Here is a 20,630-nt window from a genome sequence, read left to right as displayed (position 1 = left end):
TGGACTTTGTCCATGCCTGTACTTCAGCTTGGACAAAGCCATGATTTTATAAGCCATCATTTCTAGAAAAAGGAAATAACATTTTCTTATGAAGTATATTAGAAAGGTTAAAGGGGTACTCCACTGGAAAACATTTTTTTAATCAACTGGTGGCAGAAAGTTAAACAGATTTGTAAATTACTTCTATTTAAAAATCTTAACCCTTCTGGTACTTAGCTGCTGTATATTACAGAGAAAGTTCATTTCTTTTTGAATTTCCTTTCTGTCTGACCACAGTGCTCTCTGCTGACACCTCTGTCCATTTTAGGAACTGTCCAGAGTAGAAGCAAATCCCCATAGCAAACTTATCCTGCTCCGGTTTGGCAACTCGTCGCTGGTCCTTTGCTGGTCTTTGTCAACCTGGCCTACAGTGACAACATGTAACTGCTTCACCCAATCACAAGCTGCACACATCATGACTGAGTGCCGTGTAGTCAAAGACCACCATAAACCTCCAGAGAGAGGGGGGCAAGGCAGCCATGCTATGGGAGCACCTGAGAATTGGAAAGGCTATGTTCACACAGCCGCTGTGCTACACTAAAGGAAGCTCTGTCCCAGTTGGTAGGATGGGTGTTGAGCAGAAAAAAAAAAATCCAATAAAATACCGGGCACGTGATAGACCCCATTCTAGTCAATGGGATCCGTTGTGACCCAGTGGTGTCAGTTGTGGTTGTGCTGTGATCATGCAGGGTCCATTCAGCCCAAAAGAGGCCAAACAGACCCAGATCAGTTCAGAGCACAACAGCAGTGTGACTCTAGCCTATGTATAGCATTTTTATTTTCATTTTTTATATAGACCAGTTCTGTTTACTGCTGAGAAATGCAAATATTAAATGAGGTTTCTCACTACAAACAGATGACATATTGTTAGGGACTGAAACCAATGTCTATGTGAAGGCCATCCAGCCTTTTTCATTCACCTGTTTCAAAAAGAGGAAGGCCGCTAAAACTCATTTTTAACAATCAGAAAAAAATGCTAACAGGTGCTTTTGAAAGAAACATCATATGAAAACACTATAAAATGGAGCTGTTTTTATTTCATTGTTTGCAAAGAACTATTCATTACTCACACCATTGTTTCCTAATGGCGATAAAGAGACCCAAACAAAGCACAACATGGAGCAGGTTTCTGTGAAATAAGTGCGGGTGGTCACCGAAGTGACCAAATACATAATTATATCATTTAACCTTATCTGTTTTCATGCATTTCAAACCTTTCCATCTTTGTTGTACAGTATTCGCTATACAAAAGCAGAATAGAATGGTAATTTTGAATATGGAATTAGATTATGGGGATTAATATACATGTGAATAGGTTGTTTCATTGTTTATAATTTTTTGGTTTTGATAAATGAGAACATTAGCTCTACAGGACAAGGCAGTTTATGAACCTGACATATAAAAACCTTGCATATATCCTTTCTATCTGACAGTGCTCTCTGCTGACACCTCTGTCCATTTTAGGAACTGCCCAGAGGAGGATAGGTTTGCTATGGGGATTTGCTTGTACTCTGGACCATTCCTAAAACAAACAGACAGAGGTGTCAGCAGAGAGCATTGTGGTCCGACAGAAAGGAAATTCAAAAAGAAAAGAACTTCCTCTGGAGCAAAGAGCAGCTGATAAGTACTGGAAGGATTAAGATGTTTAAATAGAAGTAATTTACAAATCTGTTTAACTTTCTGGCACCAGGTGATTTAAAAAAAAAATAATAATAATAATAATAATAATAATAATAATGTGTTTCCAGTGCAGTACCCCTTTAAAAGCCTTTTGCATTGGCAAGGAAGTAAAATTAGAAAAGTCTGGTAGCATGCTGCCAACAGTAGGGGGAGCTAATGTGCTTTCACAGGTCAGGTGATCACAGGGTGCTTGGCTTCTTCTCAGCTTCCCTGATAAGCCATCCACCTGATGACATGTGCAGCCCATCTCTACGCATCAGCACTGAATATATCTCCTGCTGCCATGCGATCTCAAAAAAAAAAAAAAAAAAAAGATTTTTATTTTTTTAAAAAGGTCCACTCTTACAAAAATACAAACCACTGAAGTTTACAATGTCTCTTAAAATGCCAAAATGTTCAAAAGAAGCAAAAAAATATTAAAAAAATACTGAAAAGTTACAGGTCCTTTATAAATGTAGTTAAAGGTGCTATCTAATGGAAATAAACTTTTCCCCTATAGCTGGAGGTCCAAGCACTGACCCCCCCCCCCCCCCCCCGCGATCTCCTGTACAGGCCCTCTGCTCTCCACTGGTGCAGCACGTCACGACAGCCTGCCAGAAGCGGGGGCCGCCATACCCCCTCTATAGCTCTCTATGGGAAAGCCGAAGATAGCTGAATGGCTCTCCCATAGAGATATATCGAGGGAGGCGTGACAGCCCCCGCTGAGGGCCCGTACAGAAGACTGCAGGGAGCCCCAATGCTCGAACAGCCACGAACTAAAACTTATCCCCTATCCTGTGGATAGGGTATACGTTTTTTTTCCATGAGACTACTCCCTTAAAAATGATAGAGGGGGAAATAAAAAGAATATAAAAATAGGTCTCTGTGGCAGAAACTTTGGAAAAAAAATTAAAAGTGATGATAAAATGCATTTTAAGGCCACTGCAAGTAAGTGACCAAAACAAAAGACTATTCTAGTATTGATTCACTATGAATTCCATGTCAGGTAAAGAAATAATGTTGGTATGCAAACTAGAATTTCATGCTAGAAATCTCTTCCTCGGCAGATGCCAGAGTAAACAAATGTTCTCAGTCAATATTAAAGAGTACCTGTCATGATATTGTAAATTTTATAATCCTCCCAGTTCACTACCCCATCATGATAAACCACCCCCTGCCTTTATTTTTTCTTATTTTTTTTAGTTTTCTATTTTGATATTGCTCTGTAATTTCTTCGCAGTCTGATTCACAGACTGGGAAGGGGCATTACCCAGCAGGCGTTATTTGAAGCCATACAGCAGAGAACTTCCTCCCTTACTCTGCCACGCACAGCCCAGAGCAGTTCAGTGTGAGATGAGCTATGATTGGCTAAGGCTGCAACCCCCCCCCCCCCCCCAGCACTTCAGACTGCATTTCCTGATTCTGCCAGGCCAGCAGGAGATGGGGCGAAATGGTGCTCTGGAAAGGTAGGGAGACACGTAGTGGCAGCTTTTTTAAACACAAATAAAACAGAAATTTTTTTTTTTTTTTTAAAACAAAGTACATTAGAAAGATTTTTTATTTACCATAAGGAGTGCAAAAGCAAGAATTAGTTTTACTGACAGTGCCCATTTCATATTTATATTTCCTACCAAAGAGCAATTCTGAAGCATCTTCTCTTATTAGTGTCAACTGTTCTACTCTTTTATTCCTTCTGGAAATGTATGAATAGACTGAAACCTAGGTGTTCTGATTAACAGGCAATGTCAAGTGGTAGGGGGAAAAACTATTGACAAGGGCAATGCCAAAATCCAGGATTTAAAGGAGATCTCCAGTATAGCTGGCCGGTATGAGCAAAAACGTGTATCACGGTATTTTTGTAAGTGATGGCGTTTCCATGGTATTTAACGGCATTCCCCCCCCCCCCCCCCGTGTCCTTGGCGGCGCTTCTCTTCCAACATCCCCCCCCCAATGAATTATCAGCTGCGCTGTCCCCACATCATGTCACCGCAAGTGCTCCTCTGCTCATCCTCCTATGAGTTGCGGGCCGCCGGCGCTAGAAATCTGTACTGTACTACAAATAAAGTTTCCTGGGCTCTGGTACCTTCTTCACTGTCCAAAGCTGCGGTCCTCTTGCTGTTTCCATGGGACAGGAAAGTCACAGAGCCAGCCTATCATCGGCCGGGGCAGCACATCGCTGCGGACGGTGATAGGCTGAGCGCATGGTCATGTATGAAGCCGGCCTGCTCCTTACATGACAGTGGGCTCAGCCTATCAGCGGCTGAGGCGGGACATCGCTGCGGCCGGTGATAGGCTGACAGCTCTGTGATGGAAGGGGAGTTAAAGTTTATTTTGTTTATTTTTGCAGCCCGGGAAACGTTATTTGTAGTACAGTACAGATTTCTAGCGCCGGCGGCCCGCAACTCATAGGAGGATGAGCAGAGGAGCGCTTGCGGGTGTGACATGATGTGGGGACAGTGCTGCTGATAATTCATTGGGGGAGAGGCGGAAGAAAAGCAGAACAGCGGGTCACATATTAGTTCCTCGATGTGGGGACAGCGCGCTGCGGCGGATAATTCACTCATTCTAGGGGGGGGGGGGAGGTATTGCGGTATGGGCAAAATTCATATCGTGCAGGGGAAAAAAATTTGGTATGAACCAGTATACCGCCCAGCACTAATCGCCAGTATTAAAAACGTATCCCCTATCCTAAGGATAGGGCATACGTTTCAGATCGCGGGGGGTCCCAGCGGTAGGATCTCCCAAACGGGGCTCCGGCAGTCCGTGTCGACCACTGCACAAAGCAGTGTCCGACGCACCCCCTCAATACAACTCTATGGGACAGCCGGAGCGCTGCCTTCAGCAATCTCCGGCTGTGCCATAGCCCTGTATTGAGGGGCTTCGTGCGGTGGTCAACAAGCGCCATCTGGCCAGAGAGCCGGAGCCCATACGGGAGATTGCGGGGGGTCCAATCGGTCAGACCCCCGCGATCTGAAACCTATTCATTACCCTTAGGATAGGGGATAAGTTTTTCAATACTGGACTACTCCTTTAATTCATTCATACATTTTCCAGAGTAATAACAGAGTAAATACTAAAAATTGTCTGTATATGATATGCTGTGTATTACAATGAACTATTCAAATGAACTAGCTGCTGAATGCACTTATTTTCAAAGCTACTAAGGAAGAGATGTTTGGTATGAAATTCAAGTACATTTCCAGACAATATAACAGAGGAATGACGTTACCATGCTTTTCGCATGTTTTACCTACACCCTGTTCCAAATTATTATGCAAATTCTATTTAAGTGTCACAAAGATTAAATATTTTGTTTTTCAGTTTAACTCATGGATGGCATTGTGTCTCAGGGCTCTTTTGATCAGTGAAAACAATCTCGGACCTGGTAATTAGATTGCCAGGTGAGCCCAATTTAAGGAAAAACTACTAAAGGTGGGTGTTCCACATTATTAAGCAGAGCACCATTTTCAAGCAATATGGGGAAGAAAAAGGATCTCTCTGCTGCCGAAAAGAATGAAATAGTTCAATGCCTTGGACGGGTATGAAAACATTAGATATTTCACAAAAACTTAAAGGAGATATCCAATAGTGAAAAATCTGAAAATAAGTACCTGCCACAGGTTAGACATTGACTCCATGATGCCACCGCACTTTTCATTATATGTCTGCCCCATCCTGTTTGTATGCTATGCCACTGTGAATATAGCAGCACTTCCTGGTTATGGAGCCTGAGCTCCCATCATCCTCTTCACTCTGAAAAAATGACTTCCTCTCAAGTCTGTAACATAATGTACACCCCCAAAGCCTGCCCATATCACGCCCTACTGTGCTAAATCTCTGCCCTTCTTATTGCTCACCAATCACAGCATTCACATATTGAACCAATCACAGCACTCCTGCTTGAGCCTGAATGAGGATGTACACAGCTCCTCCCCTCCCCCTGCTCTGTTTACACAGGACCTAATTTATCATGGGGAGGTTTCAAGTTTGCACAGGGAAAGCACTGAGGAGGGGGGGGGGAGAGAAGACCGGACAGGACGTCCACAGCTCCTCACCTCCATAATGATTTCAATGTGTGAGGAGACATACTGCACTGCAGGGGCTGGGGATGATTTCTATATGTGAGGAGACATATTACACTGCAGGGGCTGGGGATGATTTCTATATGTGAGCAGACATAATACAGGGCTGGGGGTGTATAGACTACAGGGAATAAATATTATACTGGGGATGATTTCTATGTGTGAGGGGGGACTCCTGAATGACATGCTGGGAGTTGTAGTCCCCGTTATGTGTGTGTATGCCAGTGTTTCCCAACCAGGGTGCCTCCAGGTGTTGCAAAACTACAACTCCCAGCATGCCCTGACAGACTTTGGGCATGCTAGGAGTTGTAGTTTTGCAACAGCTGGAGCCACACTGGTTGGGAAACACTGGTGTAACATGATGTGTATGCTGAATAGGCTAGAACAGTGTTTCCCAACTAACTCCAGCTGTTGCAAATCTACAACTCCCAGCATGCCCAAAGTCTGCCAGAGCATGCTGGGAGTTGTAGTTTTGCAACAGCTGGAGGCACACTGGTTTGGAAACACTTACAAACACATAACAGGGACTACAACTCCCAGCATGTCATCCAGGAGTCCCCCCTCACACACATAGAAATCATCCCCAGTATGATATTTATTCCCCTGCAGTCCATACATCCCCAGCCCTGTATTATGTCTCCTTCACACACGTCCTCTCTCCCTCCCTCCCCTCCACCCGTGCAAACTTGAAACCTCCCCGTGATAAGTTAGGTCCTGTGTAAACAGAGCTGGGGGAGGGGAGGAGCTGTATACATCCTCATTCTCCCCCTGCACTGTCTTCTGCGGTGAAAAAAATCAAACCCATGCCTGCTCTGTTTTTCCCCCGGCCAAACTTGAAACCTCCCCATGATAAATGAGGTCCTATGTAGACAGAGCAGGGGAGGGAGGAGCTGTGTAGGTCCTCATTCTCCCCCTGTCTTCCTCTGTTATGTAGAGCTGCACTCTCCATCCTCCGGGAGGGGGGGGGGGGGATGAGGGAGCGTGGCTTGATTATCTCCTGCAGACGTGTGGACCTCGGGCTCTGCCCTTGCTCCTCCCCGCTCTAGCTTAGGTGCCAATCGCTGCACGGTAGATGAGAGGAGAGGGGCTGTATAGGGGGAGGATATGAATGAAAATTCAAACTATGGGCCGGGCGACTCCTTGCACGGACCTGGCAGCTATGAGGAAAGGAATGACGAGCTGACCACAAAATGGCTGCGGCTGTTGAAGAAAAGTAGGTCAAGATGCTGGATTATGCAGCGCTTCCTGTCTAGAGAGAAATCACTGAAAAAGGTACTTTCCGTTCCAGATGGGTTATGTGAGTATACAAGTTATATAACTTTTTAAACTGTTGCTAACTGTATAGAATTTTTCACCATTGGACTACTCCTTTAAGCGTGATCATCGCACTATTAAGATATTTTTGTCTGATTCAGAGCACAGGAGGCCGATAAAGGCAAATTGAAGAAGATTTCTGCCAGATCCATGCATCGGATCAAGAGAGCAGCAGCTAAAATACCATTACATAGCAGAAAACAGATATTTGAAGCTGCTGGTGCCTCTGGAGTCCCACAGACATCAAGGTGTGGAGTCCTCCAGAGTCTTGCAAATGTGCATAAACCTTCTATTCGGCAACCAGTAACCAATGCTCACAAGCAGAAATGGCTACATTGGGCAGAAAAATACATGAAGACTAATTTTCAAACAGTTCTGTTCACTGATGAGTGCTGTGCAACCCTGGATGTTCCAGATGGATGGAGTAGTGGATGGTTGGTGGACAGCCACCCTGTTCCAAAAAGCTGCAACATCAGCAAGGCAATGGTGGAGTCATGTTTTGGGCTGGAATCATGGAAAGAGAGCTGGTCGGCTCCTTTAGGGTCCCCAAAGGTGTAAGGATGACTTCTGCAAAGTATGTGGAGTTTCTGACTGACCACTTTCTTCCCTGGTACAGAAGAAAGAACTATGCTTTCCATAATAAAATCCCCTCCATGCATGACAATGCACCATCTCATGCTGCAAAGAATACCTCTGCATCAATGGCTGCTAAGGGGATAAAAGGAGAGAAAGTCATGGTGTGGCCTCCATCCTACCCTGACCTCAATGAGAACCTTTGACGCATCCTCAAGCAAAAGATCTATGAGGGTGGGAGTCAGTTTACATCCAAACGGCAGCTCTGGGAGGCTATTTTGACATCACGCAAACAAATTCAAGCAGGAACTGTCCAAAAACTCACAAGTTGAATGGATGCAAGACTTGTGAAGCTGCTATCAAATAAGAGGTCCTATGTTAAAATGTAACATGACCTGTTAAAATGTTTAAAAAGTTAAAATGTTGTTAAACGTTTGATTGAAATAGCTTTTGATTTCAGTAAATATGCTGCAAACACAACAAATGACAATTTTCAGTTCTTTACAACCTATAAAGTGTTTTGAAACTTACTGTGCGTAATAATTTGGAACAGTGCATTGTAAGTTTTTTATGTTTAAAAAAAAGAATGTTATCATTAGGTGGTTGTACCTGTACACCCTCCACCCACTTCCTGTCTATAACGCATGGCCACGCCGTGGCCCCGCATCAAAGCGGGTCGGACCTGGCACCTAGCAACAGCCAGGACCTGTGGCTAATGATCTCGGTGCCGCCCGCTATTAACCCTTTAGACGTGGCGTTCAAAGTTCAAAGCCGCGTCAAAAGTGAAAGTAAAACGTTGCCGGTTAGCTCAGGGGGCTGTTCGGGATAGCCGCGACGAAATCGCGACATCCCTAACAGCAGGAGGGTCCCTTACCTTGCTTCCTGTTGTCCCATCGCCGAATGACTGCTCAGTGCCTGAGATCCAGGCATGAGCAGTCAAGCGGCAGAATCATTGATAAATGGTTTCCTATGAGAAACCACTGATCAATGTAAAAGATCAGTGTGTGCAGTGTTATAGCCCCCTATGGGAGCTATAACATTGCAAAAAAAAAAAATTTAATTAATAAAGATCATTTAACCCCTTCCCTAATAAAAGTTTGAATTCCCCATAAAAATAAAAGTGTAAATAAAAATAAACATGTGATATCGCCCGTGCGGAAATGTCCGAATTATAAAAATATATCATTAAACTGCACAGTTAATGGAATACGCAAAAACATTCCAAAGTCCAAAATAGTGTATTTTTGGTCACTTTCTATATCATGAAAACATGAATAAAAAGTGATCAAAAAGTCTGATCAATACAAAAATGGTACCGCTAAAAACTTCAGATCACAGCGCAAAAAATGTGCCCTCATACCGCCCCGTACGCGGATAAATAAAAAAAGTTATCGGGGGTCAGAAGACGACAATTTTAAACGTATACATTTTCCTGCATGTAGTTATGATTTTTTCCAGACGTAGGACAAAATCAAACCTATAAGTAGGGTATAAATTTAATCGTATGGACCTACAGAATAAAGATAAGGTGTCATTTTTACCGAAAAATTTACTGTGTAGAAACTGAAGGGTTATGATTTTTAAAAGGTAAGGAGGAAAAAACAAAAATGGAAAAACCCTCTGTCCCCAAGGGGTTAATAGTTGATAACAAGAGAATTATGCTGACTTATTTACATCAATTATTTAGGTAAATTAGAAAAATATCATTTGCATAATAATTTGGAACAGGGTGTACAACCGGCAGAATATCTTCAGAATACATGATCACAGTATGCCGGGGGTGAAACATCTTTGGAAGAAGGACAAACAGTATCACAGCAGGGACTGGAGGATAGGAATGACAGCAGCAGTGACAGGGGAGTGGGAGAGGTAAGTATTTTAGCTTTTATTGTACTTGTAGATATATTAGGGGATAAAATATTTGTCTGGAAAACCCCTTTAGAGTGCGGGACACATAGATATATCTTATAGGTATGTATAGATCGATAGACATATCCTATACTTTAAGTATTTTGCCATTACAAGATCAGATCGATAAACACAAGATAGACTGATACAAGTGGCGTGGAAATCGACCTTTACCAGTGCAAGACTGGGCTTTAGGGTACATTCACATGTATTTGATGCACAGAATTTGATGCACAAGATTTTCTGATGCAGATTTCAATGTAAACTGAATAACTGAGCACAGCTTCTAATCTGCAGTTACAAATCCTGTGCTTCAAATCTGTGCAGGATCCTGTATGTGTGAACGTATCCTTATAGTGAAAGTGACACGTCATGCACTTTTGGTTAATCGGAACATACCTGAATTTACTTTTCTGCCATAAAGCAATGACATCATTGTCCCAACAAACACATTAACAATATTTCCTTTGTATAGTACTTATCTTATGCTCTGCCATCTGCCAGTGTCTTTTACAACACATTCTGGTCTGGCGAGATGTATTCTATGCAAACAGTGTCTTATCTTGCTATACCTTTCAGAGAGTTTATATTTATATTGAATTCCTAAGATTCCTGTCCCTGGTGTCGTAACCTGTATTACACCTTTGACCTCTGACATTAGCTATAATAGATTATTTCTTAAGATGGTCATAAACCAGCAGCTTCATTTACAATTACCATCAGTGATACAGTAAAGAGTCTTTATTTGAATTTTTATAACATCTCAGGTTGGTCCACAGGATGGCATTTCCATGGCATGAGGTTTTTTTTACCTGTGCTTGCTGGCAAAGCAGAAATTAAAAAAACTGTTAACTCTGAGTATTCAAGTTGTGCATTTTTAAAGCATTCAATTCACCTAAAACAAGAATTTGTATATTTTATTGGAAATAAGATAAAAAAAAAAAAAATGTTTTAAGTAGTACTCTGGCATATAAAAACGTATCCCCTTTCCGAGCAGTTGGACTCCCCCTTTGATCTCCCGTACAAGGCTAAGCTCTCCTTCTAAATGGAGCTTTTCGACCACTGCACTAAGTGATGGCTGACATGCTCCCTACATGCAGCTCTATGGAAGAGCTGGAGATTCCCGAGTGCAGCGCAGCGGATCTCCCATACATGTGCATTGAGAGGGCGTGTGAGCCATCACTTTGTGCAGTGGTCGACACAGCCCATTCAGAAGGATAGCCAGGGTCCCCTACCGGAGATTGCAAGGGGGGTCCTAGCGGTTGGACCAGTAACAGTGTAGAATGCGTTGGGTCCACTAGACTGAGAACTCTATTCCTGGCTTATACAAGGGTGCCCTCCCCACTTTTAATAACATCGATATAAACTAACAAGGTACTGTACATAGACCTTGTCTAAAAACAAAGCAACCCTGAGTAACTGAGAAAACTCACTCTACCATGACCCATTCTATCAGAACGTGAATTGCTTTTCTTTTCTTCTTGGTCTTCCAGCTTTCTACATTAGACTATATTCACACAGCGGAATTTCCGTGTGGAATCAGTCAGAACAATTCTCTTCTGAAATTCCATTGCAACAGAGTCCCATTATTTGAAATGGAATTCTGCTGCACAGTGCACTCTGGGATAGAAACATCTGTTGCAGAAATTCCAATTCCAGCCTCTGCAGAAGGAATTCACATGTCAATTCTTTCTGCGGAATCCATTTCCAAGTGGTCCTAGCATGCTGTTTACAGAATGTCTGCACAGATATTTTCCAGGTCGCCATTCTGCCACATGACTATAGCCTGTTAGCTGTAACTGCTGTTAAGAGCTTGAATGGTGGTGTAATATAAAACGAAACCTTTCCTGGAGCCTATGGTGGTTACCTAACTTATAAAACTGCCTTTTTATATAGCAGCCAAATGTCGAGGAGGCAGAGAGCAGAACAGCTCCTTACTTGGAATCAACTCTTAGGCCCAGGGCTCTGTATGTCAGTCAATTAAGGAGGACCTGCTAGGTATAAGAAGAACGAGGGGGCATGTCTGGTTGTGGCATTTCAGCAACTCCGCCTCCTTGACTTGGCTGCAAAAAAAAAAAAGGGGGGTATTTTATACAGCAAGTTTGGCAATCATCATCAGCCCCATGAAAGGTACAGTTTGCTTCTTTATCCTAACAGGTATTCAATGTTGTATGCAACTTTTAGCAGCAAGTAGAGCTGACAGATTCCCTTTAAAGGGGAACTCTGGTGGAAAAAATATGTTTTCAAATCAACTGGTGCAAGGAAGTTAAACAGATTTGTAAATCCCTCCGATTTAATAAATCTTAAAGGAGATGTCCGGTGCTCACTTTTCTTATTGTATCCGTTCCGGGCTGCAAAATAAAAGAAAACAAACTTTCTCTAACCTGCCTACGCTCCCCCGATGCTCCGGTACAGGTGTTCGGTCCCTGAGCTGTATTATTCTTACTTCCTGTTAGCCAGTCAGGCTGAAGCTCTGTGTGATGTGCCGGGCTAACAGGAAGAAGAATACAGCCCGAGGACCGAACACCTGTACCGGAGCACCGGGGGAGCGTAGGCAGGCAAGAGAAAGCATATTTTCTTTTTTCTTTTTTGCAGCCCGGAACGGATACAATAAGAAAAGTGAGCACCGGACATGTCCTTTAAAGGGTAGCTCCAACCATCCTCTTTTTTTTTTTTTCTGTCCCTGCCTATTGCCCATCTATCCCTAACCCCCTCCTTGCCTTTATTTATTTTTTTATTATCTTAAAAATGCCTTTTGTCTGCCTGGCAGTGTGCTCACTACCAGGCAGACTTCCCCAGCAGGCACCACGTCACTGATGCCTGCTGGGGGCCAACTTCCGCCCTTAGTACACCTGACAGGGTGCCTCCAGCTGTTTCACCACTACAACTCCCAGCATGCCCTGACATCTATTTGCTGTCAGGGCATGCTGGGAGTTGTAGTGGTGAAACAACTGGAGGCACCCTGTGTTGGAAGACTATTTTAAACTGGTTTAAAATCACTTTTTTAAATTAAACTATATTAGAGATATGATAAAAATAGGATATTAGTCCTTAGCTCAATATCAAAATGATTAATGGGGGATGTCTGGTATCAATAATAGAGAAAAAACAAAATTGGTATATAAATGATATTTAATAGATATTAAATAGTGCGTTCCCGCAGGGCCCTACGGTGGCGCACAATTGGTTAAAAAGTAATAAATATAAAAAATGCAACAAGTTATTACACTACAGAGCGAATGATACTCTTAATAACAAATGTATCTATTATGGCTAACAGCCGTATAATGATACACTGGGTGATAATGTGACATACAGTGTTACTCTGATCAGAATGGTAGTAAATTCAGTGTGCACAAAAATAAAATAAAAATAAGAATAAAAACGTTCCTCCTGGAAAGGAAATGGCTTGGTAGAAAAAATAAAAATAAAAAAATGATAAAATATGCAAAAAGTCCTGTAAATAATAAAAGTGACAGTCCTATAGATGATGGAGTTGTGTCCTGTAGGGTGGATCCTACAATTGGCCTGAAACAATGTCCTGCGAAAAAATCGTATGCTGTATATGATAATAACATATGAATTAATTTGTATAGTGGGTATTAGAATTGGATCGCTGTTGCCGGTTTCTCCACTCCACAGCCAAATGGCCTGCAAATAAAAATATAGTCGCTGGCACGATTGTGCCACTCACCGCACCGCTGGTGGACAGATGGACGATGGACAAATGCGCTCTAGCCGGGGCGGCGTGATGGTCACAGGATATACAGCCGTTCTCACCGGCGAGCTGTCCCTTGGCGTCAGGTGTACTCTAGCCGGGGCGGAGTGTTGGTCGCAGAATATCCAGCCGCTCTCACCGGCGAGTTAACTCTTGGCGTCTGACATAGCAGGTCAGCTGATGGCAGGTCAGCTGACCTTGTGCGGGAGGTTAGTTGATACTAGATGACGTTGAATATCAATGATGCATGCAGATAGAAATATTAATCCAATGATGGAGGGCTCTGCACCGGTTCAGCAGATGGATTTGAATACAGGACCATGTAATAGATGAATAGTAAGTGAGATCTCTCCAGAGAGGAACTATCCGATCAGTGCTTGTATAACCGCAGCTGTAGTGTGAACTAGACCAATATAAAAAGGCTCAATCACAGTCACCAAACGCATTTCGGGGTTCAAAGCAGATTAGTAGTGCCCCTTCCTCAGTGACTCCATCATTGGATTAATATTTCTATCTGCATGCATCATTGATATTCAACGTCATCTAGTATCAACTAACCTCCCGCACAAGGTCAGCTGACCTGCCATCAGCTGACCTGCTACGTCAGACGCCAAGAGTTAACTCGCCGGTGAGAGCGGCTGGATATTCTGCGACCAACACTCCGCCCCGGCTAGAGTACACCTGACGCCAAGGGACAGCTCGCCGGTGAGAACGGCTGTATATCCTGTGACCATCACGCCGCCCCGGCTAGAGCGCATTTGTCCATCGTCCATCTGTCCACCAGCGGTGTGGTGAGTGGCACAATCGTGCCAGCGACTATATTTTTATTTGCAGGCCATTTGGCTGTGGAGTGGAGAAACCGGCAACAGCGATCCAATTCTAATACCCACTATACAAATTAATTCATATGTTATAATCATATACAGCATACGATTTTTTCGCAGGACATTGTTTCAGGCCAATTGTAGGATCCACCCTACAGGATACAACTCCATCATCTATAGGACTGTCACTTTTATTATTTAAAGGACTTTTTGCATATTTTATCTATTTTTTATTTTTTATTATTTTTTCTACCAAGCCATTTCCTTTCCAGGAGGAATGTTTTTATTTTTATTTTATTTTTGTGCACACTGAATTTACTACCATTCTGATCAGAGTAACACTGTATGTCACATTATCACCCAGTGTATCATTATACGGCTGTTAGCCATAATAGATACATTTGTTATTAAGAGTATCATTTGCTCTGTAGTGTAATAACTTGTTGCATTTTTTATATTTATTACTTTTTAACCAATTGTGCGCCACCGTAGGGCCCTGCGGGAACGCACTATTTAATATCTATTAAATATAATTTATATACCAATTTTGTTTTTTCTCTATTATTGATACCATACATCCCCCATTAATCTTTTTGATATTGAGCTGAGGACTAATATCCTATTTTTATCATTTTTCTATATCTCTCTGTGGGGGAGAGCTTTTAGTTAACCTCGCTCATTTTTTGTGGTTGAGCTACACATATCTGCATTCCCTTATATTAGAGATATGTTGTAGTACTTAAGTACTACAACATATCAATTTTTTTTTATTTCATGACAGTGCCCATTTAACCTTTCTAGTACCTATCAGCTGCTGTATACTACAGATATTCTACAGAGAAATTTGTGAAGTTCTTTTCTGTCTGACAACAGTGCTCTCTACTGACACCTCTGTCCGTGTCAGGAACAGTCCAGAGCAGGAGAGATTTTCTATGGGGATAGGATTCTAATCTGGACAGTTTTGACATGGACAGAGGTGTCAGTAGAAAGCACTGTTGTCAGACAAAAGAAATTCACAAATTTCTCTGTTTTATACAGCAGCTAATAAGTACTGGAAGTATTAAGATTTTTTAATAGAAGTAAGTTACAAATCTGACAAACAGAAAGTGATGATGTTCGAAGTTAAATGGATACTGGGTCTCAATAATTGTAAATAAATGTATAAAAAAAATTGTATTTATAAAAAAAAAAATCACAATACACATAGCTGTTAATATATTGATGTATATATATATATGTATATATAGTATATATAGCTGTCTAGAAAAGCCTTACTTAAAGATATATGATGTTGTATAAGCAAGTTATAAAATACAATGAAGCATAAAAATAGTAGAATACAATATATTGAGGACTGCTGCTGAATTAAAATGTGATTCTTATAACACTATATAGTATTGATGCATTAGTCTCTAATTAGAGAAAAAAAAATTCTAAATGCCCAGTAATCCGGCAAAATGACCTGCAGATACTTTTAAAAGTAATGTAACTGCAGAAATTTTACTGTAACTGTTCAGCAATGTTTTTAGAGGTCTTGCAACAATGTAACTGCGGAAGTGTTACAGCGGTGCTATGCACCCATGTCTAGCAAGGAAATAACTGTAACTGGGTTTTAGGAGTGAATCACAAAACAGTGGTGCTATGCACCTCTCACCTCTCCCCCTGATTGCAATCGGTAGCCGGGAGTGTAGATCGCAGCAGTGATTTTCGCAGTTCCTAGAGTCGGCGGCGCAACTACGTTAGTCCGGGCTGTATGAAGCCGGCTCTGCCTTGGCGAAGGTACAGCAACGAATACTTACAGCTCCTGGAGTTGTCAGCGCAACTCTGATGTGGCGGTGTTCTAGTGCTCCTTGAAGGTCCTTGTAGGTCAAATCCACGGTGATGGATCTCTGCTCTGCGGCAGATAAGGATAACTTCAGTGTCCTCGTGTAGTAATTGAGCACGAGGAGCTCACAGATAGAGTGTTATCTGTCAAATAAGAGCAAGTGGCAATTGCTCAACAGCAGCAGACCTCACTAGATAGTGATAAAGTCTTAAGTATAGGGAGGCTGGACACGTTTCAGGATCACAATAGATCCTTTCCTCAGCAGCAAGGGTAACCGAGATATGCTTACCCTTGCTGCTGAGGAAAGGATCAGACAATCCATGTGCGTTTACAAAGCCCCAATGGTGCCAGAACAGTGGACCCCCCCCCCCATATGTAACCCCATTTTGGAAACTACACCCTCACAGAATGTAATAAGGGGTGCAGTGAGTATTTACACCCCACTGGCGTTTGACAGATCTTTGGAACAGTGGGCTGTGCAAATGAAAAATTACATTTTTCATTTTCACGGACCATTGTTCCAAAAATGTGTCAAACATCTGTGGGGCGTAAATGCTCACTGTACCCCTTATTACATTATGTGAGGGGTGTAGTTTCCAAAATGGGGTCACATGTGGGGGGGTTCCATTGATATGGCACCATGGGGGCTTTGTAAACACACGTGGCCTTCAATTCCAGACAAATTTTCCCTCCAAAAGTCCAATGGCTCTTCTGAGCATTGTATTGCGTCAGTAGAGCACTTTACATTCACATATGGGGTATGTTCTTACTCAGGAAAAATGTCCCCCAAAATTTGTAACCCCATTTCTTCTATTTTCCCTTGTGAAAATGAAAAATTTAGGGTAACACCAGCATTTTTGTGAAAAAAAATTCCATTTTCCCTCCCAACTTTAACGAAAATTCGTCAAACACCTGTGGGGTATTAAGGCTCACTATACCACTTATGTTCCGTGAGGGGTGTAGTTTCCAAAATGGGGTCACACGTGGGTTATTTTTTTGCATTTACGGTATGTCAAAACCGCTGTAACGATCAGCCACCCCTATGCAAAACTCAAATTTGCACCTCAAATGTACATAGTGCGCTCTCACTCCTTGAGAGAGGGAGGATCAGGGCCTTTCCATTTAGAGGGGATAACAGTTTTGGTTGCCTGGTGAAGATAACTGGCCAAGGACTTTTTGTATTTCGCTTGCGCCTTGGGAAACATGTTAAGCAGGGCGACCTCAAGACTAGGGGGAATTCGTATCTCCATGACCTCTTGAATGACCTGAAGAACCAAAACGCCAGAATGGTTCCAGTTTCGGGCATCCCCACCAGATATGAGTCATTGTACCCTCTTCACCTGGCACCGACGGGTACTTCAATGAAGCAGTGACAAAATTTTATAGCTCGTCTCCTGAGATTTCACTGCTTTATGGGTCATGAAGAAACACCTGGAACATTAATCACGAGGAAAAGATTTGCCAAACTCGGACTCCCACGCTCGGCAAAAAGACGGGAGGCATTATTACGTTCTGGGAGACAGTAGTAAACCATAAATGACAGAGATGGAGCGAAAAGGGTACGAGGAGGCCAAGCATAAGCGTTCAAAGGGTATCAAAGTGCGATGTATGGTTATGTAGACTAGAATAAAAATGTTGTAGCTTTAGACATGCAAAGGGAGCACACCTAAACGGAGGGCGATCTCCCAGCAAGGCATCTAAGGACTTGAGCATACCTCCAGCTAAAATATGATGAAAACAGAAGGGACGGACAATGCTGCCCCAAGAAAACCACCGTCGGAGGAAGACCCAGGGTAGAACTGATGATTATCAGTGATAGGAAGCATGGGACCCTCACGATCGAATAGGCTAGTCCCTGGTCCTGCGCTGTGCAATGCTGCCAAGGTGTGACAAGTCGCTTATGATGTGGGGAAACGGTGTTGGGAAGAGGGGGACCAAGTCGAGGGAAAGGTGGAAAGGGCTTTGGGGCATATCTCCTGCGCCAAGCGCACCCACAAATTTAGACGTATGATTATGGATTAAGTCCAGGACACGTGCATGGGCGCAAGCTAGATAATACAGGCGGCCATCTGGGAGGCCTACTCAGTCCAAAGCCTTAGGGCGTGTCAGAGTGAATCGGTTCCACACGCCTGCAGTTGTCTCCAGTATAGAGAAGGGATATGAATGGGAATGGTCTGCATTAAGTAGAGCAGGCGAGGCATCAGGGTCATTTTAATAATACTAATCCGACCAAACCATGAAAAATCTTTGCGATTCCAGGACTCCAAGTCCATCTGGAAACGTGCCAATAAGGTAGAGAAATTAAGGGAAAATAAACAGGAGAGGTCAGAAGGGATTACCGTTCCCAAATAAGTAATACCCCCATTAGGCCAACTGAAGGGGAAGGTAGATTGCAGGGAGGGCAACCGTGCTCCAAATTCAGCCAAGCGAGACATGAGGCAAGGAAGAGAAACCAGCGGGTCAGTGATATCCAGTTCAATTATTTTAATGGCTCTGTCCTTACATAGTTCAGAGATTTCAACAGAAAACAACCCAACCTGGCAGCTGGGCTTTGGCCAGCCTTGGCTCATGACAGACAAGAATTAGAAGATATAAAGTTAAAGGGGTACTCCGCCCCTAGACATCTTATCCCCTATCCAAAGGATAGGGGATAAGATGTCAGATCGCCGGGGTCCCGCTGCTGGGGACCCCGGGGATCGCTGCTGTAGCACCCCGCTATCATTACTGCGCAGAGTGAGATCGCTCTGCACGTAATGACGGGCAATACAGGGGCCGGAGCATCGTTATGTCACGGCCCGCCCCCGTCAATACAAGTCTATGGGAAGGGGACGTGGCGGTCGTCACGCCCCCTGCCATAGACTTGCATTAAGGGGACGGCCGTGATGTCATGAGGGGCGGAGCCATGACGTCACGCTGCTCCGGCCCCTGTATCGCCCGTCATTCCGCACGGAGCTAACTCGCTCTGTGCAGTAATGATGGCGGGGTGCCGCAGTGGTGATCCCCAGGGTCCCAAGCAGCGGGACCGCGGCGATCTAACATCTTATCCCCTATCCTTTGGATAGGGGATAAGATGCCAGGGGCGAAGTACCCCCTTTAAGTTGTCACTGACCCAACATGCACCATCCGACAGATAAATAATAATACGTGTAATATGAATTTGTTTTTACTACATACTTTATATGCACACAATAATAGGAGGAGCAAATCTCCTATATTATGGTTTACAAAGATCTTATGTGGATTACTGGTCTATTTGAACTATGAGATTTTATATTGCAAATAACATATTTCTGGACCCTGGATTCTCTAAAGGTCACTGACTCTACTAAGATCACAAAAGAAAATATATAGACAGTTAGATAATGTTAGGCTCCATCTTCCACTATCAATTATAGTACATACTAAAAACACATGAAAGCAATATGATCATATACAGTGTTACAAGACCTTGGGTAACAAACCTTATAAGCAGACAATTTCTAGTTACCAGAAAAAGAAGTTTATGGAATTTATAAAATCATATTTTATTTATTTCTTTTACCAAAGCTGATAAATGGTGTTCTGTTAGAATTTTAGAGGCATATGACACCTTAAAAAAGACAGATGTCTGGAATAGGTGGGGCTTATGATGAGTCCCTCCTCCTTACAGAACAATTAAAGGGCAGTTTTGAAATAATGTACACATGGCCCAGGATAATTTTTCTGGTCTACATGCCCAATTTACTGTATTCCATAAGCAGATGCATGGGTATCAATATCCATCCATCTATCCTGTGCTTTATCTTCCTAGTTCTGGAAGGGGATGGGCAAGGAGAGGCACCCACAGATATCTCTTACTTATAGATTGTTGCTCATCAGCTCATTTTCTCTAGTAGAATAGAACAACTGGACAATATATCTGTCAGGCTGCATTCACACCTCGTTTCCACTCTACGAGTGCCGGATCTGGCTGGGGGAGGGGCAAACCGGGCATTTCCGTACCCCAGCCGGACCAGTGCTGAAATCCATTTACTTTAATGAGCCGACCGGAGTCAAACGGTGACTCTGGTCGGCTCATTTTTGAGCCGTATGCGGTTTTCTGACCGGACCTAAAACCGTAATTTTACGGTGGAATTGATTTCAGGGCTGGTCCGTCTGGGGTACGGGAGCGCACGGTTTCCCCTCCCCCAGCCGGATCCGGCACCTGTAGAGTAAAAAAAGAGGTGTGAATGCAGCCTTGAAAAGCATCACTGAAATGCTGGACTCCTGTGAGGTCAAACTTGTATCCAATGCAGGATGATGCCTTGTATGTAGTTTCCTTCCCACCAAGGGGTGAAATGTACAAGTGTGAATTTAGTTTTTTTTAAATAAAAATGCTCATTTGCACAACTTAAGTTGGATTTACGCTAACTTTTTTTTATTTTTTATTTTTTTAAGTAGGCAGGGTTTTGTGCAGTGTTTCCCAACCAGGGTACCTCCAGCTGCTAAACTACAACTCCCAGCATGCCCAGATGTCCTGGAGTTGAAGTTTTACAATAGATAGAGACACCCTGGTTGGGAAACACTGGTTAAATGTAAAGGGGGCACAGATTCTTACTGTCCAACACATTTACTATAATCTAAACCAGAAAATATCAGCTGAAATCCATGCCTGGTCGTAGCTGGCATAGTGGCACACGTTGTACTCGTACGCTTTCATTTGGAACAGA

The 20,630-nt window shown here is 43.0% G+C and overlaps 1 protein-coding gene across 10 annotated transcripts in view; it reads right to left on the bottom strand.

The window, feature by feature from the left end:
* Positions 1-20,630, bottom strand: part of PTBP3 (polypyrimidine tract binding protein 3) — a 226,391-nt gene that overhangs the window by 151,187 nt on the left and 54,574 nt on the right. The gene's annotated exons all lie outside the window — the stretch shown is intronic.

This window comes from Hyla sarda, chromosome 1 (assembly GCF_029499605.1).
Source record: "Hyla sarda isolate aHylSar1 chromosome 1, aHylSar1.hap1, whole genome shotgun sequence".
Taxonomy (NCBI): domain Eukaryota; kingdom Metazoa; phylum Chordata; class Amphibia; order Anura; family Hylidae; genus Hyla; species Hyla sarda.
This window is presented reverse-complemented; position numbering and strand designations above follow the sequence as displayed.